The sequence below is a fragment of the Bos taurus genome, chromosome 2 (genome assembly GCF_002263795.3).
Source record: "Bos taurus isolate L1 Dominette 01449 registration number 42190680 breed Hereford chromosome 2, ARS-UCD2.0, whole genome shotgun sequence".
Taxonomy (NCBI): Eukaryota; Metazoa; Chordata; class Mammalia; order Artiodactyla; family Bovidae; genus Bos; species Bos taurus.
Window position 1 is genome coordinate 57,418,395 of NC_037329.1, and position 24,046 is coordinate 57,442,440.

The window sequence follows — 24,046 nt, forward strand, 5'->3', positions numbered from 1 at the left end:
AAATATTATATATATATATGTATATGCATACACACATATACATATTTGAGTTAAACACTATTTCACCTTTTAACTACTTGTTTGAAAGCTAGCTTTATAATGTACTAATTCTTCAAAGATCTTTAAAAATGGAAGGCAAGCAGGCTATTCATAAACAACTACATTTCAGAAAGTCTGTTCAAATGGCTCCCTTGTTTTCTCTTATGTGAATGAGTCCCTAATCTTTCCTTCCAGCGAGGGACTCTGGCCTGAGTGCCAGAGAATGTGAAAAAAGTCACGTTTTACGGATTCCTTTTTCTGTGTTAGTCAGATCCCAAATGACTGTCATGGAGTCATATTTTCCTTCATCCCATAAGTAGGGGAATGCTGAATTTATGTGCAGCACATATACAATTGAAACATTACCTCTCATATACAACCTGTCTGGCTTAATACATATCATCCTTGGCTTTATCTCTGAATTGAGAGGACTGAGCAACAATTAGGAAACACTATCCTTTAAGAAAGCACTTTTATTTTGTCATTAGTTTGATTAGATCAATAAAGAATTTTTAGGGGGCCTCTCTCTCACTCCTCTTAATATCCATGGCATCTACTGATGACTCTGACTTGAATACCTGATTTGGAGATAGTCTGTGATAGATGATCATTTTTCTCAATGCAAAGATATTTCTCATTAGATGCTTCAGAAAATGTTATGTCACCATTTCTGGTTACTAGGAGACTACAGTATATCTAAAGAATATATGATTGATCCATGGCCTTGGGTCCACAGTAATTTAGACACATTCTAAACGCAAAATTTAACCATGGCCGTCTTGTCACCAAGGTTTCAAGCACAAATACAGATGACAATCAAATGAAGATGTCACTTGCCAGTAATTGATGCACTTTGTCTTATTCATGAATTACAGAGTCTTTTTATTTTTATTTCCCTAAAATATTTAAGTGAAATATACTTTAGGGCCTCTATGACTTTTATTTATGACAAACTCACAAACAATTTACTCATGTGTAGAATAATCCTCACTTCCAGGGAAAATAAATGACTACATGATGCCCAGGTTTTCACTAAATGTTCAACATGGAGAGAAAGCAGATTAGTAAGTGAACTGACACTGTAAGGAAAAGAAAGAAGACTTTATACGTCAAATGAAAGTTCTTTAAAAGAACTGCTAGAGCTGTAGCTTTCACATATCCTAGGAAGTTTTAAATGGTCGCTCATTGTGAGTGACTCATTTCGAGTACATTTGAAAGGCAGAACATCTAAACGCGCGCTGGCCTTTCCACCTCTCAGGAACTTTGATTGGTCCCTGACTGCGAAGGAGAATGCACAGAACTGAGTCACCAGCACAGCTTCTATAGCACCCTGGGGTCCTTTGGAAACAAGTCCTCATCCAACCTCAGTCTGAGATGGGTTAGAGTAGTTACTCCTCCAGGCAGGGGTCTGAGATAAACGACCTCCGGAGTCCTCGCTCAGCCTCACGAGTCTTTGATTCGGAACTGATGAAGTGCAGGCCGACTTTAAGTAGGTCATCCGGAGAGCTCACATCCTGGCATGTGTTTGGCAGTCACTCGTATGGTGCAGAGGGAGAGTGTGAGAGATAAAGAAAAGTAGCAATGGATATTTTTTAAAAGCGAATCTTCTTACATATTTTTATTGTCCCTAAAGATGTAGTGTCCTTCTTTCTCCTCTAGGAAGCCACTTCTGTAAATAGTAGGACTGATTTCACAAGCGTGAGAGTGCAAAACTGTATGTGATTGTTCATGGTACCTATGTTGACAAAGCTACTGTGAAAAGAAACAGTTGATGCTTCTGCCTGTTATATGATTGGCTGAGGGCAGATAGCACTTGGATTCTTTTTATTTTGGGGGTCAAATTCTCTTCATTGCCATCTATAATTATATCTTTAAATCTAATTAAATCTATATTTAAAGTTGGATTTTTAAATGCATGGATTTAATTCAGTCTGGGACCTTAATGAGTGACCTATAAGTTGTCAATCATTTAACTCCTTTGCAACTATTTTTCTCTTCCAACTTACAACAAAGCCTCTTGATATACTACCATCTACATTACATACCATAATATGTATAGAAGAAAAGTCAGATGTTACTGTAAGTTATTTGTATCTTTGAAACTTTTGTGAGCTATCCAATTATGCTTCTTTAATAACTTACATAACTCCTCATGGGATTTTCACAGTACAAAAAACCTATGTGGTCATCTAATTCAGTGCTTTCATCAGTAAAAAATGGGAAATTTCCTATCTTTTTGTGTCACTTTTTGCATCCTGTGTACCAAAGTTATTGTCTTTCACTTAATAGTAAAATGTATTTTTCACCATTATTTCCAATGAATGATTTTACCAACACAATTTCTTATCAAACCAGAAGATTAGGGCAACTTTTCTTTTAAAATGTTCTTCTTCATAAAAGATAAAAATGCTTGCTCGTCTTGTATCAATACGGCATTATTTGAGTTTGTTTTTTTACTATAGAAATAATTTCAAAAGGATACATATATTCTGAATTTTCCTTTCCTCTTTGTTATACCTTAGTTTGAGTTGGCTTGAGTTGGGTTGCACTCTGAGATTCTTTCTAAAAAAAGAGCAATGAGAAAAATTCATTGCTCTGAGTATAAAATTCCTGTCCTTGGCATCATTAACAAAGTCATTTAAAGAATTATAGGCTCTGGATATTTTTTTTTCTCTCACTGACTAGTTTTACTGTGGTGATTTTTCTAAGCACTTCATTAATAACTAGCATGGCTGACTTATAGCTTATATAGGGAAGACAGAAGTCACTATTTGCCTCCTGAACAACTTGACTCAATATGTACGTTTATTGGATGGAATGGAGAAAGCTCCCTTATGGCGAATGAAAAAAATGTGCCACACTGAACTAAATTCATAGAAACCAATACATCCACAAAATAATTGATTTATTTACAGAGTAAGAATATTTATTTTTATTGCAAAATATCTTTAGGGAGAAGGAAATATAGCAGATTTTGTTGTCTTCTAGATCTTCACAAACTATTTCAAAAAGTTGGGAATAATGTAATTTCACAATTTGAAGAACATAATATAAGCAAAACAGTATTTGGATTGTCTAATAAAATAGTGTGGATTAATATGTTTTCAAAAAAATTACAAACAGATTGCATCTATTTATTATGGTAACCCTAGTAAGGCTTTATGTTTTTCATTTCCTCTTTATAATGTGTATATTAGTCATTTGGTTGTGTACCACTCTGCAACTGCACAGACTGTAGCCAGCCTTGCTCATCTGTCCATGTAATTCTCCAGACAAGAATACTGGCATGGATAGCCATTCCCTTTCTCCAGGGAATCTTCCCTACCCAGGGATCTAACTCAGGTCTCCTTCATTGCAGGCAGCTTCTTTACTTGTCTGAGCTACCAGGGAAGCCCCTTTATAATGTACTTGTATGTAAGAAAATTGTTTCTGAAGCTACATTTGAAATGCGACCAACTCAGCCTAGTTAGTAAGTCAGATACTTTGAATTAAAGGAGATTTCTGGTAGATGGGCTGTCTACTATTCATATTCCAAACATTTCTTGGATTTTTAAATCCCATTAGCTAATGATGGTGAGAAATAGAAAAGTTGAAGAAAGTTGCCAAAAAAAGTGGGCAAGTGAAAGTGAAAGGACTGGAGGGGTCAGTTTTCATTCCAATGCCAGAGAAAGGCAATGCCAAAGAATGCTCAAACTACCGCAAAATTGCACTCATCTCACATGCTAGTAAAGTAATGCTCAAAATTCTCCAAGCCAGGCTGCAGCAATATGTGAACCATGAACTTCCAGATGTTCTAGCTGGTTTTAGAAAAGGCAGAGGAACCAGAGATCAAATTGCCAACATCTGCTGGATCATGGAAAAAGCAAGAGAGTTCCAGAAAAGCATCTATTTCTGCTTTATTGACAATGCCCAAGCCTTTGACTGTGTGGATCACAATAAACTGTGGAAAATTCTGAAAGACATGGGAATACCAGACCACCTGACCTGCCTCTTGAGAAACCTATATGCAGGTCAGGAAGCAACAGTTAGAACTGGATATGGAACAACAGACTGGTTCCAAATAGGGAAAGGAGTACATCAAGGCTGTATATTGGCACCCTGCTTATTTAACTTATATGCAGTGTACATCGTGAGAAATGCTGGGCTGGAAGAAGCACAAGCTGGAATCAAGATTGCAGGGAGAAATATCAAGAACCTTAGATATGCAGATGAAATCACCCTTATGGCAGAAAGTGAAGAAGAACTGAAAAGCCTCTTGATGAAAGTGAAAGAAGAGAGTAAAAAAGTTGGCTGAAAGCTCAACATTCAGAAAACGAAGATCATGGCATCTGGTCCTATCACTTAATGGGAAATAGATGGGGACACATTGGAAACAGTGGCTGACTTTATTTTTCTGGGCTCCAAAATCACTGCAGATGGTGATTGCAACCATGAAATTAAGATGCTTACTCCTTGGAAAGAAAGTTATGACCAACCTAGATAGCATATTGAAAAGCAGAGACATTACTTTGCCAACAAAGGTCCATCTAGTCAAGGCTATGGTTTTTCCAGTGGTCATGTATGGATGTCAGAGTTGGATTATAAAGAAAGCTGAGGGCAGAAGAGTTGATGCTTTTGAACGTGGTGTTGGAGAAGACTCTTGAGAGTCCCTTGGACTGCAAGGAGATCCAACCAGTCCATTCTAAAGGAGATCAGCCCTGGGTGTTCATTAGAGGGACTGATATTGAAGCTGAAACTCCAATAGTTTGGCCACCTGATGCAAAGAGCTGACTCTTTTGAAAAGACCCTGATGCTTGGACAGACTGAGGACAGGAGGAGAAGGGGACTGCAGAGGATGAGATGGTTGGATGGCATCTCCGACTCGATGGACATGGGTTTGGGTGGACTGCAGGAGTTGGTGATAGACAGGAAGGCCTGGCATGCTGTGGTTCATGGGGTCAAAAAGAGTTGGACACGACTGAGTGACTGAACTGAAGTGAACTGAACTGAAAGTGAAAGTCACCCCGTCATGTCAGACTCTTTGTGATCCCGTGGACTATATGTCCATGGGATTCTCCAAACCAGAATACTGGAGTGGGTAGCCTTTCCCTTCTCCAGGGCATCTTCCCAACCCAGGAATCAAATTGGCGTCTCCTGCCTTGCAGGCAGATTCTTTACCAGTTAAACTGTCAGGGAAGCCCAGTTACAATACAGATCTACTCAGACCATTAGAATAAGTAATATAAGTCTACTACTCATTAGATAAGTAAATTCCCTTTAGACAGCTTTGACTATTTTTAAACAATTTTTTTTGTTTTGTTTTAACAAAATTTATTGCTGTTAAGTTTTAAGTGGAGGTTATATAACCCTAAAGCTGAAACTCCAGTACTTTGGCCACCTCATGCGAAGAGTTGACTCATTGGAAAAGACTCTGATGCTGGGAGGGATTGCGGGCAGGAGGAGAAGGGGACGACAGAGGATGAGATGGCTGGATGGCATCACTGATTCGATGGACGTGAGTCTCAGTGAACTCCGGGAGTTGGTGATGGACAGGGAGGCCTGGCGTGCTGCGATTAATGGGGTCACAAAGAGTCGGACATGACCGAGTGACTGATCTGATCTGATCTCTGATATAACCCATGTAAAGATTGTCTTGAGCAATATAGAGAGGCAAGTTTCCTTCTGAACAGAATAACAAAATACATATTCATCTTATATCGGCAGGCCTCAGCCTGCAGTGGCTTGAAGCATGATTTTAGTTTCCAGCTAAAGACAGATCAGGCCATGGCAGTGAGAGTGTTTAATCCTAGCCACTAGACCACTGGTCAGTGACAAGGCCCTGGCCCCTTGACTTTACAGAAATGAATTTTTCAAAGTCAGAAAAGTAGTGGAACAAGAAAAGTTTTTATTAGGAGGAAAAAAGAGTACGTGTGGATAGACACACAGGCAGTCTCAGGGAGGAAGTCATGCCTTCGTGGTAGTTTGAATCACATATATGAGGCATTTTTCCAGGTTTCCTTTGGCAGTCTTTTCACTTTGCCTGGTTCTGACTCTCTATTTGGCGTATCTCAGGATCCTCCCATGTGTAAGCATGCATCTCTTAGTCAAGTAGTATTTCAGGGCAGAGGCCTGTGAGTATATTGACATTATCCCCTTTTGACCTCCAAGGAGCCTTTCTGTACATGTATAGTTAGGAATGTCTCCTTGACTTTGAAAATGAGAAATAGGTGGTCTCTATCTTTCATCTGGGCAAGGCTCAGCCTCTCTTTTCTTCAACTTGGAATATCTATCCACAGGGGAGAACTACAGCTGTTCAGCCTGGGGCCCATCTATCTCCCACCTCTCATACAAAGGCTATTTTGTTTGTTAGATTTTTTAAGATTCATAGGTGGCAAAGACATGCTATTTCAAATTTGGATCTCTGTAATAACCTGAAATGACAGGCTCACAGAGAAGACCATTTTCCACCTTTATCAAAAGTGTGAAGACCCCCCAAAGAGTTATCACATGGGTATAGGGAAACTGCTAACAGAAACCAAAATTATATTGTTATTATTTTAATTATAAAATGCAGTGGAAACACTTGAACAAATGAATGCAAACATTTGAATATTCAAAAAGAATCATTACCATGTGTATAGGCAAGACATTTGGCAAATGCAGAAAAATTGAACACTGAGGATTTGTGATAAACTATGGTTACAACAAAGCTGTTGGAATTAATGTTTTAATTCATGCTTGGGAATATGAAGCCATAGCTTATCATCCTGGCCAGGCAGACTTGTTGAGTGTTTCTGTTTCTGAACGCTTTCATTAACATTTTAAAAGCTGTTCCAATATGACAATATACTTTCTCCTTCTTCTATTTGTTACATGCTTAAGTAGTAGGAAGAACTCCTAGGACAGAATGATCAACACATTGATTCACAGCACACAATTTGAAGGGGACAGAAACCAAACAAAAATATTTTAGACAATGGATTAGAACAAACACAAATAAATAGAACATTTTTTAAAGGTAATTATATTGTTGCTCAGAATACACTAAAAATCTCAAAGGGAAGACATAAGCCATTCTATATTTCATGAATGCTTTGGTTTTTCCACTCCAGGAATGATAACACCTAGAGAAAAAATTCTGCTCTCATTCTACAAAAGACATTTTTTCAATGCATGTGCTTAAAACTTACTATGTGTGAGGTCCTTATTAGGCACCGGGCTAAACATAATCTTCAAGGAGCTTACATTTTAAATGCAGTGAAGCAGACTGCAGTGAAAAATAATGCAGTACAAACATCAATCAATCTAACAGCCAATGGCTTTGTCTAGTGAATAAAATCTTCAAAATGAGTAGCAGCCAACCCAGGTGGTGCTATTGGTAAAAAAAAAAAAAAAAAAATGCCCTGTCAATGCAGGATATTTAAGAGGTGTAGGTTCCACCCCTGTGTTAGGAAGATCCCCTGGAGCAGGGTGTGGCAACCCATTCTAGTATTCTTGCCTGGAGATTCCAATGGACAGAGGAGCCTGGAGGGCTATAGACTTTGAATAAAGAGTTGAACACGACTGAAGCGACTTGAAGAGATGAACACTAGATCATTCAGGTATGACCTAAATCAAATCACTTATGATTATACAGTGGAAGTGAGAAATAGATTTCAGGGACTAGATCTGATACATAGAGTGCCTGATCAACTATGGACAGAGGTTCATGACATTGTACAGGAGACAGGGATGAAGAACATACCCATGGAAAAGAAATGCAAAAAAGCAAAATGGCTGTCTGGGGAGGTCTTACAAATAGCTGTGAAAAGAAGAGAAGTGAAAAGCAAAGGAGAAAAGGAAAGATATAAACATCTGAATGTAGAGTTCCAAAGAATAGCAAGAAGAGATAAGAAAGCCTTCCTCAGCAATCAATGCAAAGAAATAGAGGAAAACAACAGAATGGGAAAGACTAGAGATCTCTTTAAGAAAGTTAGAGATACTAAGGGAATATTTCATGCAAAGATGGGCTCGATAAAGAACAGAAATGGTATGGACCTAACAGAAGCAGAAGATATTAAGAAGAGGTGACAAGAATACACAGAAGAATTGTACAAAAAAGATCTTCACGACCAAGATAATCACGATGATGTGATCACTCACCTAGAGCCAGACATCCTGGAATGTGAAGTCAAGTGAGCCTTAGAAAGCATCAATATGAACAAAGCTAGTGGAGGTGAGGGAATTCCAGTTGAGCTATTTCAAATCCTAAAAGATGATGCTGGGAAAGTGCTGCACTCAATATGCCAGCAAATTTAGAAAACTCAGCAGTGGCCACAGGATTGGAAAAGGTCAGTTTTCATTCCAATGAAAGTCAATGCCAAAGAATGCTCAAATTACTGTACAATTGCACTCATCTCACATGCTAGTAAAGTAATGCTCAAAATTCTCCAAGCCAGGCTTCAGCAATATATGAACCATGGACTTCCAGATGTTCAAGCTGGTTTTAGAAAAGGCAGAGGAACCAGAGATTTAATTTCCAACATCTGCTGAATCATGTAAAAAGCAAGAGTTCCAGAAAAACATCTATTTCTGCTTTATTGCCTATGCCAAAGCCTTTGACTGTGTGGATCACAATAAACTGTGGAAAATTCTGAAAGAGATGGGAATACCAGACCACCTGATCTGCCTCTTGAGAAACCTATCTGCAGGTCAGGAAGCAACAGTTAGATCTGGACATGGAACAACAGATTGGTTCAAATAGGAAAAGGAGTATGTCCAGGCTGTATATTGTCACCCTGCTTATTTAAATTATATGCAGAGTACATCATGCGAAACGCTGAGCTGGAGGAAGAACAAGCTGGAATCAAGACTGCTGGGAGAAATATAAAGAACCTCAGGTATGCAGATGAAACCACCCTTATGGCAGAAAGTGAAGGAGAACTGAAAAGCCTCCTGATGAAAGTGAAAGTGAAAAAGTTTGTTTAAAGCTCAACATTCAGAAAACTAAGATCATGGCATCCGGTCCCATCACTTCATGGGAAATAGATGGGAAAACAGTGGAAACAGTGTCAGACTTTATTTTCTTGGGCTCCAAAATCACTGCAGATGGTGATTGCAACTATGAAATTAAGAGACGCTTACTCCTTGGAAGGAAAGTTATGACCAACCTAGATAGCATATTGAAAAGCAGAGACATTACTTTGCCAACAAAGGTCCATCTAGTCAAGGCTATGGTTTTTCCAGTAGTCATGTATGGATGTGAGTTGGACTATAAAGAAAGCTGAGCGCTGAGGAATTGATGCTTTTGAACTGTGGTGTTGGAGAAGACTCTTGAGAGTCTCTTGAACTGCAAGGAGATCCAACCGGTCCTTTCTAAAGGAAATCAGTCCTGGGTGTTCATTGGAAGGACTGATGTTGAAGCTGAAACTCCAATACTTTGGCCATCTCAGGCAAAGAGTTGACTCTTTGGAAAAGACTCTGATGCTGGGAGGGATTGGGGGCAGTAGGAGAAGGGGACGACAGAGGATGAGATTGCTAGATGGTATCACTGACTTGATGGACATGAGTGAACTCCGGGAGTTGGTGATGGACAGGGAGGCCTGACATGCTGCGATTCATGGGGTCGCAAAGAGTCAGACACGACTGAGCAACTGAACTGAACACGAACTAAACTGAAGCGACTTAGCAACACCAGCACAGCTAACATAAGCTCTTGGAAGAAATGGGGTTATATGCCTTGTCTTTGAATTCTGCTTTCCTAGCATAGGCACTATATGATGTTTGCTGAACTGAAATGAACTGAAAGCATAATGGTAAAAGATAGGTGCTATGTTTTTTGTTTGCATAATAGATATATGCAGTATTTTAAGAAAATATTTACACATTTTTGACTAATCAGGCTTCATAGGGTTTTCTAGCACTAGATACTATTTTTGTGAAGTCAGAGCCAGAGGTAGAGTATTTTTTTTTTTTTAACTTTACAATATTGTATTGGTTTTGCCAAATATCAAAATGAATCCGCCACAGTATACATATTGAACCAGATTCAAATGCAGTTGGAAGGGCATGTTGTACAGGCTCAGAGAAAATCACAGCTCAGTGTTGGGTCATTAAAAAGTTGATTTCTGACTTATTCCACAAATCTGGGTAAACTAGTTTTTATGTTATTTTTTTGCCCAAGTCTCCAACATGGTATAAAACTTGATATTTACAATCAGCAGCCAGGTTAAGAATCATTTCAAATAGCTTGTAAATATTACTCAAATTCACTAATCTTGAGTGAACTCTGAATACGTTTGATTCAGACTCGTTAATTAAATTATCCACGAGTAACTGCACTGGAGATATACATTCTCAGTAGGAGAAACAACAGAAATTAATTTACATCATAATGTAGTCCTCTGGGCATGAGAATCAAAACACCTTAGTTCATTTTGTTGTTTCTCTAGGAAGACAACACTGGAAGACGAAGACGTATGTTTAGTTGAGATTACTGGCAAGAAAAAAACCTTTTGTCATTACCTCTCCCTTTTTCATTCTTAGAGAGAGAAGCAGAATAAGGTAATCAATAATTATAATTAAAATTTTCTTTTTATCAAATCCTTAAATGCCTTCTGATATGTCATCATTACATTTAAAGATTATAACCTTCTCAAATCCATCAGGCATTTTCCTTTCTTTTCCTGACAAAGTATTTATCATTGATTCTGGTACTTAAATGCTACACAAATTAGTGAAATGGTGAGAGTAGTTATAAACGGGGTTTTAATAGTCAGTGAAAGGAAATAATTTTATGTAAGATAAGAATACTTTTCTAAATGTAATAAAAGTAAAAGAATTCAACATAAAAATGAAATTTTCTCTGTTGTTGCTTTATTTAAAATGACATGTTGAATTCTTATTGTTAACTGTTCATTATGCAATTCCTTATTCCTCAAGTTCTATTTCCTAAACTCTTGCTGAGAATAGGTGAGATATACAATGCAAAACATAACACTTTGCATCACAAAAAAGACACTAAAAATGTATTATTTCTCTTTTATTGGTTTTGCTTCAATTTCTTCCATCTAATGTGAAGATTTACTCATTTATCAATTTAGCAAGTATTTACTGATAGAGCCTATGTATCAAGTACTCTGCAGATACTTGAGCTACAGTAGTGAGCAAAAGGAAATTTTTCATAGCATCTGCCAACCAAATTGACATCCACACTGTGAAAAGGAACACAGATGTTGAAACTTAATGGAGTCTGATATTCTTTTATAATTGTAGTATTTGTCAGTGATGATTCAATACACCAAAATTATTGTTGGGATGTTTATTAATGAAAACCATTTGCTTGATGTCATTTAAATACAATTTTTAATTACCTGAATCAGCTATTTTGTTATTCCTGACTGGAAATGTGATGGTTTGGGAACAATGCATTGTGAAGTGTATTGTTGCTGCTAAGTAGTTCTGTAGATTAATTATTCTAGGTAGTCTGTGTTCTCTATGTGAGAAAAAGGGACTTATTAGAAAATAGAATGTTATAGATGAGACAGGCCCCAGAAAACACTATCCAGATGTAGACAGAAGCCTCAGGTATTTGAAATGACTATCCCTTATGATCAAGTCAATTATTAACAAGTGCAAGCAAAACTGTTGTGCATTGCTTATATATTTCTATGTCAATTAGTTGCTAATTCTGAAAAATATATATATTTGTAATTGCATTCATCTTTACAGATTCTCCATAGATACTTCATTTTATACTCCTTCCAAATTAAATATGGACCAGAATATCTAAATAGGGTATGCTACATACTAATCAGAATTTTGTAGGCCTCCTAGTCAGAGATTTTTTTAACTTTGAGAAATTTTTTTTTTGAGATATACTTTTTAAAGCACAGGTTTTGGATGACTTTTTAAATGTTTGGTTTTGAAACTGTCAGGTTGCTAAGCAAACTTGTTCTTAGAAATGAAGTGCTAAGAATTCCTGTTAAGAGGAATATTTTTACTAGACTACTCACAGATCTACCACTGTTCCCATAGTAACTCATTCTTAGATGAGCAAATAAGCAAAGGGACTGATTTCTGTATTAATAAATATTGTCCAGTGATATTTGATAAATACTCACTCATACCTAGGATATAGTAGGAGAGGGGTATTTGTTGGGGAATATAAGCATACTGAACAGTTGTCCAAAACAAGGCAAAAAAATGATGGTGAGGTGTGCTTTTCTGCCTTGTGTCTGAATTTTCACTAGATTACTTCTCTAGTGGTGTCAAGAAAAGTTACGGTTTTGAATTAAATAAGGAGAAAAATTCCTCTGGAATATCTTTTGAAGAAATCTTCAGGATTTTGGTAATACCTAGGAACTTTCACATATTGGTACAATTTTACAAGTATTAATTATATACCTGGAATGATAGTTAAAGATTTTATGTATCTATACCAACAGTTTATGCTTTCATTAAGACTGGAATCCTTAGAGAAATAAATGAACCTGTTAAAAAAACAGATACTTATTAATCTGTTGAAAAATTAGATAGATAATTGTCATCTATAATTTACAGATAAATTATAACAAATATAAGTAATTAAAATGTATTGTTTCTGAAGTTTGCCTTGCAAACACCTTAAAGACATTCTCATGTCTGTAAATGTCTAGAAGTTTATGCCTTCATTTCCTAAAATCATTTTTATTCATCGCTCTTCTTTTTTCTTAGAACTTGGAACAGGAAATGCAACATTTAAAAATATTCACTATCTTACCCCAAACCATAACTCCCTTATAGACTTTCTTTTGTTCCCCTTGTTGGACACAAATAAGTTCGATCCCTGATTTGGGAGGGAATGGCAACCCACTCCATTTTTCTTGCCTGAAAAATCCCACAGACAGAGAAACCTGGAGGGCTACAGTCCAAAGGGTCCCCAAGAGTTAGACATGACTGAGTGACTATGCACAAGCACACAAAAGCTTAGTAAACTTAATTTTGATACTTTGAACTTCATGTAAAGTTCATTTTCCTTATTTTTTATTATGTCCTTTTGGATGGGTGGAACTTAAAAAAAATTCAAAGTGAAGTATGAGTACCACAAATTCTTGCCTCTCATTAAGAAAAATAACTTTCTATATATTTGATGCTTTTGAACTGTGGTGTTGGAAAAGACTCTTGAGAGTCCCTTGGACTGCAAGGATATCCAACCAGTCCATTCTGAAGGAGATCAGCCCTGGGATTTCTTTGGAAGGAATGATGCTAAAGCTGAAACTCCAGTACTTTGGCCACCTCATGCGAAGAGTTGACTCATTGGAAAAGACTCGAATGCTGGGAGGGATTGGGGGCAGGAGGAGAAGGGGACGACAGAGGATGAGATGGCTGGATGGCATCACTGACTTGATGGACGTAAGTCTGAGTGAACTCTGGGAGTTGGTGATGAAACAGGGAGGCCTGGCATGCTGCGATTCATGGGGTCGCAAAGAGTAGGACACGACTGAGCGACTGATCTGATCTAATCTGATATATTTTATAAACTATACTTAATTTTTTATATTGTTTATCATAACCTTATGGTCATATTTTATATTAAACTCTATACTTTCAAGATAGAAACCAATAGACCAAAGACATCTCAATCAGCTTCTATTGATAAAAACCTGATCTCAAATCCAGACCAGAGGTCCAAATATGTGACAAAAGTGAAATTGTTAGTCACTCAGTCATGTCTGACTCTTTTCAACTTCATAGACTGTAGCCCTCCAGGCTCTTCTGTCCATGGAATTTTCCAGGCAGGAATACTGGAGTGGGTAGCCATTCCTTTTTCCAGGGGATCTTCCTGACCCAGGGATGGAACCTGGGTCTCCTGCTTTGGAGGCAGATTCTTTACCATCTGAGACACTCGTACTCACACACAGAATAAGAACTTAATCAGAAAGAGCAGAATCTTAAAATAGATCCTGAATAAAGCCTGGAGAACTTCAAATGCAAAGCAGGCAAGACCATGGGTCCAAGACAAAAACAAGCCTTCAAATTCCAGGGTATGTGAGCCAAGCAGTGACCAACAACGGGCTCGATTGTGAGTACTGGACCTGTTTGTGCTCATCAGCACTGGAGCTGTCTGGAATCCTTTCTGGTCCCTGTATGTGCCACCAAAATGTTGATCTAAAACAAATAGACTGCTGCGTATTTCTTCAGCAATGACAGGCTTATTTAGGATCAGCAGAGAGTTGCAATTCAGGATATAAACCATGGAGAGCCACATGCAAGTCCTCATATGCAAAGGAAGGAGAAATCTTTTGTAGAGAGAAAAAGACAGTTTTCTTTCTAGTCAGTAAAGAGTCCATAGCTTTTCATTGACTGAGTCATTGCACGGAAAGAAGAGTCTTTTTCCCGTTGGGCTCTGCTATTGTTGTAGGATGTAAGTGCTCCTCATTCGGATTTCCTGAGTTTATTTAATTAACGTTGCTGTTCATTATTATTCTTTTTTGCAACAGCAGCCTGGTGTGCTGCAGTCCATGGATGTGACTGAACAACAACAGTCCAAAAGTTAAATATATGGCTCTCGGGTCTGTTAATTGGATTTAGAACCAAGCTCAGCCATTCCATACCATCATTTATTTTATTTCTTTAATTTTTGACTGTGCTGCATGGGCTTTTCCCTAGTTGCGGTGAGCTTCATTGCAGTGTGCGGGCTTCTCATTGCAGTGGCTCCTCTTGCTCTGGAGCATGGACTCTAGGGCACAGGCTCAGTTGTTGCGAGGCATGTGGGATCTTCCCAGACCAGGAATATAACCTGTGTCTCCTGCATTAGCAGGCTGATTTTTTTACCACTGAGCCACCAGGAAATGGAAATAATATTACTTTTGATAGTTAGATGAGAATTATATAAGACAAAGTATGAGGAATCTTAGAAGGGTGATTGGCATATAGTAACTGTTTAATAAATTTAATGATATTAGTATTACTAATAATAGTAACCTTGTAGTTATGCTAAGTAGTTTTACTTCTCCATTCCTATTTCTTTTTCTAGAAAATAAGGATATTGCTATTACCCGCTTACAAATTTGTTATGAAAATTAAGCTAAACAATACATATAGAGTGCTTACTACATTGCCTGGCATATGTAATCAATAAATGTTGTTTGTTACCATCAGTTTTTAAATTCTTCCCTACCACCCTGCTACTCCTCCAGTTATGAGTTACTTTTCTATGGCTCTGGGTTTTTTTTCCCCCTCTCTTTTTTATTTTCAGAAAAGATGTTCAGTTCAATCCATGTTCAGCTATATAAAAATGATGGGGGAGGGAATCTACCATGTGACTGATTTGTTCACTTTTTCAGATCCCTCTGGGGAAAGCCTTGTGCATCAGCAATAACATTTTCTCACCAAAAAACATATGTCCCTCATTCCCCAGCCTTATTTTTCATACATAGTCCTTTGCCAACTGTTGCTATTATTTGGCTCATGTTTAGGATAAACATTCTTATCAATTCAGAAACCTCTTTCTGAGATTTGAAAAGATAGAAAGAAGTATTCAGATCTCAGTGTGTCTGTTTATTATGTTTAAGACAAAAGTACTTTGTATTATGTACCTCCTCATCTATTTACTTTTGAATTTTCAATGTCTTTCTTTCTTAGACAATAATTACTCATCACCCATCCATGCAGTTATTGACAGGTTGGATACTGCTATTTATTCCACATAAACTTTGGGGGTTCTGCTGCTTTTTTTTTCACTTTATTTATAAAAGAGAAGTTAATGCTTTTCCTTTATTGGAGGAATGATGCCCTATTCTTATTTTCTTCTAAGAAAGATAATTTGTTCTTTATGTATCCCCATTCTCTGAGGTATTTCTACTCTAATTTGTAAAAATATTTTGTTGTTTTGTTTTGTAGCAGGCAAACTTAGGCAAATCCTAAATCCACCATAATTAAGAAAATAAGGGTATCTGTCTTGTAAAAAAATTTTTGGGGGGAGAAAAAAATATAGATCTAGAAGAAAAAAATTATTTAACTTAAACAAATATATTCCCACTAAAATTAACTTTTTTATTTTCTTATGTAGATTTCCTATGTAAAATTACATTTATCTCATTTTAGATTTATTTATTCACCCCACTCCAGTACTTTGCCTGGAAAATCCCATGGATGGAGGAGCCTGGTAGGCTGCAGTCCATGGGGTCCTTAAGAGTCGGACACGACTGAGCGACTTCCCTTTCACTTTTTATTTTCATGCATTGGAGAAGGAAATGGCAACCCATTCCAGTGTTCTTGCCTGGAGAATCCCAGGAATGGGGGAGCCTGGTGGCTGCCGTCTACGAGGTCACACAGAGTCAGACACAACTAAAGTGACTTAGCAGCAGCAGCAGCAGATTTATTTATTGCACTTTTGTCTTAGGCATGAAAACAGTAAATACTTGTTTTCACCTTTACATGTACAGATCCTGTTAATGTGACAGACCCTAGACAACAAAAGAAACACCAAAACATGTAATACCAGTTGGTCAGCATTCCCTGTGCCTTGGATGTTCACTGACTCCATGAGTTTCATCAGACATTAGTGCTTTACTGACTCCCTCATCCAAACAATCTCATAACAGTTATGATTTTCTTCCATCCTGTTGATTACATAGTTATATATATGAACTGTTAGTTTCATGATATGCTTATACAGTTAGTTATACTTACATAGTGACTACATGTATGTACATATGTATACATGATGTATAACCATATACATATACACATGTTCATTCATCAATACATATTTATGAGCATACCTATATATATTATCAATACATCAGTTCAGTTCAGTTCAGTCGCTCTGTCGTGTCTGACTCTTTGCGACCCCATGAATCACAGCACACCAGGCCTCCCTGTCCATCACCAACTCCCGGAGTTCACCCAGACTCACGTCCATCGAGTCAGTGATGCCATCCAGCCATCTCATCCTCTGTCGTCCCCTTCTCCTCCTGCCCCCAATCCCTCCCAGCATCAGAGTCTTTTCCAGTGAGTCAACTCTTTGCATGAGGTGGCCAAAGGACTGGAGTTTCAGCTTTAGCATCATTCCTTCCAAAGTAATCCCAGGGCTGATCTCCTTCAGAATGGACTGGTTGGATCTCCTTGCAGTCCAAGGGACTCTCAAGAGTCTTCTCCAACACCACAGTTCAAAAGCATCAATTCTTCTGCTCTCAGCCTTCTTCATAGTCCGACTCTCACATCCATACATGACCACAGGAAAAACCATAGCCTTGACTAGACGGACCTTTGTTGGCAAAGTAATGTCTCTGCTTTTGAATATGCTATCTAGGTTGGTCATAACTTTCCTTCCAAGGAGTAAGTGTCTTTTAATTTCATGGCTGCAATCACCATCTGCAGTGATTTTGGAGCCTAAAAAGATAAAGTCCGACACTGTTTCCACTGTTTCCCCATCTATTTCCCATGAAGTGATGGGACCAGATGCCATGATCTTCGTTTTCTGAATGTTGAGCTTTCAGCCAACTTTTTCACTCTCCACTTTCACTTTCATCAAGAGGCTTTTGAGTTCCTCTTCACTTTCTGCCATAAGGGTGGTGTCATCTGCATATCTGAGGCTATTGATATTTCTCCCGGCAATCTTGATTCCAGCTTGTGTTTCTTCCAGTCCAGCATTTCTCATGATGTTCTGCATATAAGTTAAATAAGCAGGGTGACAATATACAGCCTTGATGTACTCCTTTTCCTATTTGGAACCAGTCTGTTGTTCCATGTCCAGTTCTAACTGTTGCTTCCTGACCTGCATACAGATTTCTCAAGAGGCAGATCAGGTGGTCTGGCATTCCCATCTCTTTCAGAATGTTCCAGTTTATTGTGATCCACACAGTCAAAGGCTTTGGCATAGTCAATAAAGCAGAAATAGATACTTTTCTGGAACTCTCTTGCTTTTTCCATGATCCAGCGGATGTTGGCAATTTGATCTCTGGTTCCCCTGCCTTTTCTAAAACCAGCTTGAACATCAGGAAGTTCACGGTTCACATATTGCTGAAGCCTGGCTTGGAGAATTTTGAGCATTACTTTACTAGCGTGTGAGATGAGTGCAATTGTGCGGTACTTTGAGCATTCTTTGGCATTGCCTTTCTTTGGGATTGAAATGAAAACTGACCTTTTCCAGTCCTGTGGCCACTGCTGAGTTTTCCAAATTAGCTGGCACATTGAGGGCAGCACTTTCCCAGCATCATCTTTCAGGATTTGAAATAGCTCAACTGGAATTCCATCACCTCCACTAGCTTTGTTCGTAGTGATGCTTTCTAAGGCCCACTTGACTTCACATTCCATGAACAGTCCCATGAACAGTATGAAAAGGCAAAATGATAGGATACTGAAAGAGGAACTCCCCAGGTCAGTACGGGCCCAATATGCTACTGGAGATCAGTGGAGAAATAACTCCAGAAAGAATGAAGGGATGGAGCCAATTCAAAAAGAATACCCAGCTGTGGATGTTACTGGTGATAGAAGCAAGGTCCGATACTATAAAGAGCAATATTGCATAGGAACCTGGAATGTCAGGTCCATGAATCAAGGCAAATTGGAAGTGGTCAAACAAGAGATGGCAAGAGTGAATCTCAACATTCTAGGAATCAGTGAACTAAAAGGGACTGGAATGGATGAATTTAACTCAGATAACCATTATATCTACTACTGCGGGCAGGAATCCCTCAGAAGAAATGGAGTGGCCATCATGGTCAACAAGAGTCCATAATGCAGTACTTGCATGCAATCTCAAAAATGACAGAATGATCTCTGTTTGTTTCCAAGGCGAAACATTCAATATGAATACATAGTTACATAAAATTGTCATCTTTTTAAGGATATATTATAAAGCTCTTAGTTATGTTTCAAATATTATTTAGATCATATCACTAACAAAGAAATATCTCAAGTTAAATTCTTTTCTCCTCTATTGAAGTTATTCCCACAGAAGAAGATCATGTTTGTCTCATATTCATTATTCATAGGTTCCCTTACTATGGGCACTCCTTCATACAGCCTCTAGTCCTAAGGCTATAGCTTCTCTGGTGTCTGCAGTGACACCATGAAAAGATGGCATTTCTGCCTCCTATTCTCACCCAGCAATCAACCAGAAAGCCAAATGTCCTCCCACCCTCTTAATCACAGATCTGCAGGGGAGGCAGACATCCGAACTGCCTGATTCCTTTGTTTAGAATTCTGAGTGCTGGTCCAGCCATTTCTCTTGGCCCAAGGCTATCTTTTGCTTTTTTTGTTTTGCACCTGCAGGTTTCCTGGATTATGGCTAGACAGATGCCTGAAGTGCTACCACAAATCCAGGCTAAGCTCTCACTGTATTTGAAGTGTTGTAATCATAATCGAACACTCACTTTGTTTCCTCCCTTAAAGGGGCCTTTAAAGAAAGAACTACAGGCTCAGGGTACAAGATGAAGACTTGCCACCAGATTCTGATACTACCCCAACCTCCACACTCCAAGATAGTCAATAGGATCCCTGCTGGGTGTTCTGAGAGACTCAGCCGTGTCCCCCTTGACTTCTTCTAATTTTATCAATGATTCAGTTGTATAAAGTCATATAAAGAAAAGTAAAAAAAGGATGTGGCTGTCAGTGGGTTATCTTAACTGGGCCAGATCAGTTACTTAGATCCAGTTTCTGTTTAACATGGTACTGATTATATTTACTGGTGTTTCTGAAACATGACATTACTTTTATAATCTAGTCTCTAGATTAGTTGTCAGTAAACTGATATATGGTATACTTAAAAAAAAATAGCTGTTGGAATATAAGGAATTATATTTGGATGGTATGAGTCCCTATTTTCCCCCAAAGCATCCTCTTCACTGTCTGCAAAGACCGTCTAGCTTCCACCAGTCTTCCTTGTCCCTTCTGGATAAAAAGATGCCCACACTGGAAAAATGTAAATGTTCTAACCATTTACCATCCCTTCCTCCTGCATTCTCATTTCCTATAACTGAGAGTTAAAATTCTAGACCAGGACAATTGAACTTTTTCTATAAAGGGATCTCATGTGTTAGATAAAGTCCCCCTGCAAAGCTATGTCTAATTGGAAAGTGCATGTGATATTCTTTGGAAAGAAAAATTTTTTTGCATTTGTAATTAAGAGACTCGAGAAGAGATCATCCTGAATTATCCCCTCAGTCCAATGACAGGTGTCTATTCTTAAGGGAAACGCCTAGGAGACAGACCATGTAAAAACCAAAGCTGAGGTTGGAGTGATGCAGCCAAAAGCCAAGGAACACTTGCAGCCACCAGAAGCTGGAAGTAGCAGAGAATGGAGTCTTAAAGCCTCTGGAGGTAGCATAGCTCTCCCAAAACCTTGAGTTTGGACTTTTTAGCTTCCAGAACATTGAGAGGATAGATTTCTGTTATTTCATGCTGCTGAACTTTGTGATCATTTGTTACAGTAGTGATAGAAACCTAATGAAAGACCTGAATAGTAAATATTTTAAATTGGATGAACCATACAGTCTCTTGAACACTGTGCAACTATTGAATTCTGCAGTGTAGTGTGAAAACAGCCACAGACAATTTGAAAATAGTCACAGTCAATGTGCAAACAGATGAGCTTGGCCATGATCCAATAAAACTTGATCTATGAATATTGAATCTTTCTTTGTCACAAAGTATTAATAGTATTCCTCTTTTGATTTTTTTTTTTTAACAGTAAAAATGTAAACACTATCCTTGGCTCCTGGGCCATGCAGAAACAAGCAGCAGGACAGATTAGGCATACAGGCTGTAGTTTGTAGAACACCTGTTCCAGAGTGAAATAGAACACTGACTACGTGGGGCGAGGGGTGAGGGGGGAGTACCAGGAACGCAGATTATACCCACTCTGAAAGCTGGTTTGAATGACTGATTCTCTTTCCTCCTTGGAGATGCCGCGCACCTCAAAACACAATTTATCATTGAATCACCCCAAGAAACAATATATGAACCCTTGCTAAGAGTCCAGAAAATATCTGATTGGAGATAGACCTCAACCAGTATTTGATAAACCTTGGGCCCAGCTCCCAATTTTCATCAGCCCATATCAAACTGATATTGTTTTCTTGTTAATGTCTCAGAAATATTGTTCAAAGTCTTGCTTATATATTAAAGTCAAATATACAGGCTTCCAAGGTAGCACTAGTAGAGAACCTGACTGCCAATGCAAGAGACATAAGAAATGTGGATTTAGTCTCTGGGTCAAGAAGATCCCCTGGAGGAGGGCATGGCAACCCTCTCCAGTATTCTTGCCTAGGGAATCCCATGGACAGAGGAGCCTGGCAGGCTGCAGTCCACAGGGTCATATAGATTTGACACCACTGAAGCGACTTAGCATGAACGTATGATTATATGTAATAACTATATATATGTATGCATCTATGTGTGTATGTGTGTGTGAAGGTCTAGGCCTCATCTCAGAGATACTAATTTTACTATTCTAGTGAAGACCCTCAGGCACTGGAATTTTTAAACTCTTCTTGCTTAAGCCTAGTTAGACCACTCTGACACTGAGAAACATTTATTCCCAGACATCTTAACCCTGGGAGTCAGGCCCTTAACCATCATCCCTGTATGTGCAGCTGTAGAGGAAATCTGCTCTCATGCCTCTCCGAATCCTAAACTGGCTCACTAATTTCCCAACATAATATTCCAACACGATGTTTTTCCAGTGTTCCAGAGGGGCAGAATTCCAGCTGTCAGAAGCTTGACAGACTGTTGAAAACATGAAATCAGCTATGTAAATTGGGATTTACAAAATGCCATGGGAAGTTTTCCTATGACAGTATAGAAATTACAAGCTTTTTTATCAGAGTTAAAAAATCAAATCAAGTAGTACTCTGTGTGGTAAATGATATAGATCTACAATGCCTCATTCACGAGATTGGTTCCCGCTCCCAGTCATCTAGTTACATGTGGAAATAACTAGATGAGGAAGTTACCATACTTCCTCATGCACCCCTTTTACCAGCATTGCGCCTATTTCATACAAGAAAAGCCTGAAAACAATCAGATGGAAAATTTGGTTCTACTCTCTGAGGAAAAAGTCATAGCTTCTAAAGCCATCTTGTTTGTTTATTTTTCTTCCTTTTTTCTCTCTCTCTGCTTCCTGTTCTCTCTACCTTCCTCCCAGCGTGTATTTCTGACTTCTGTTAACTCTCTCTTGGCTGCTATCTTGACAGGCATGGTGATGAGGAATAATGTCTTAGACTGTAGGCCTTGGGCCCTCATGCCTGCTGTTTCTCAGACATCCATGTAAAGGGAAATTAATAGAAGTTGATAAAATAACTTAGGTAAAGCACTTCAAATGTATGAAAAGATTTATACAAATGAAAATTAATCATAAAGTGAAAGTAAAAGTGAAGTGGACCGTAGCCCGCCAGGCTCCTCTGTCCATGGGATTCTCCTGGCAAGAGTACTGGAGCAGGTTGCCATTTCCTTCTCCAGGGGATTTTCCCGACCCAGGGATCGAACCCAGGTTTCCTGCATTGCAGGCAGATGCTTTACCCTCTGAGCCACCAGGTAAAGCACTTCAAATGTATGAGAAGATTTATACAAATGAAAATAAATCATAATTACTTTGTTATTATCAGAAATCTTTTTTTCATCCTGTACTCTATGTGCTCAACATGTATTCTGTGGTCTTTAGTCTATTCCTTCTTCAAATTTATTGCAGAGGCTTTTTTTTAAAAAGTACCCTAAAACCATATCTACTGAAAGAATTGTGTTTCTAGAAATGACTTAAGTGGATATATCTAATAGTCACCAACACTGTAGCTGTCACAAACCAAAATAATAATGATACATCAGTAAAAAGAATGACCCTCAGACACCTGGGTTTTTTTTCTGTGCTTAATTTATGATTACTGGCTGCACTAATGACATGAAATTGCACATAACTAGGGAGAATTCTAGACATATCATCAATATATTTTATCAAACTTATTTGTTTATTGATTTCTTGGTAATACATGCCACTTTTTGGTAAAAATGACTTATACTCTCAAATAAACTTTATAAATATACTTGCAATTTACTGACAGGTTGCTTTTTCTTTCACCAAAACTCTAGCCCTGGGAGTAAGCAGAAGTATTAAAATATCTTAATAGGTAAAGAAACAGCTATATTTTTCATAATATAAAGTATATCATCTGTTTTATATTATGCTAAATGATACAGATTTGCTTTTACTTTTTTCCTCAGGGCTCAGGACAATAGAGGTTGAATCACCCCAGGAAACAAAACAGCACTGAAAGAGGATAAGTTATGAAGCCTGAAAGATATGGGTTCAAAATTTTGCCTCACCACTATAGTCTTCTTTTGTAAGTTAGAAAGTATTTTTTAATTTATCTGAGTATGAGTTTTTTCTCTAAAATAAACTTAATACTCATTGGTGATAGTTGTTGAATTTTATGGGAAAGAAAATTACATTCCATTTATTGTTGTGGGCACTTAGTAGGCCATCAAAAACCCACTAGCTAATATTATTACCTTAATTTCCATACAGGATTCACAGGTGACTCAGTGATAAAGAATCCGCCTGCCAATGCAGGAGACACAGGAGACATGGGTTCTCCCTGAATTGGGAAGATCCCCTGGAGGAGGAAAAGGCAACCCACTCCAGTGTTCTTGTCTGAAAAATCCCGTGGACAGAGGAGCCTGGTGCACACACACACAATTTCCGCATACTGTACACCTGGGTTTGGTGACAGTGACTAGGTTCCTTCTCACCTGTTGTTCACATTGTTCACCAACAGTGATAAAAGTACCAGTATCTTTCCACAACACAAATTTTTATCCCTCACTCTTGAGAATGGGAAAAAAATATATAACTGTGAAAAAAAAGCCCTAAGATAAAATAACCACCTAACTAGAAAAAAAGATACAAATTATTCATATCAGAAATGAAAGATGAGCCATCACTACTTATTCAACATACATTAAAAGGCTGATAAAGAAATATTATGAAAAACTATATGCCTCCAAATTTGACAACTTGATGAACAAGTTCCAAGAAAGACACAACCTATCAAAATTCACACACACAAAA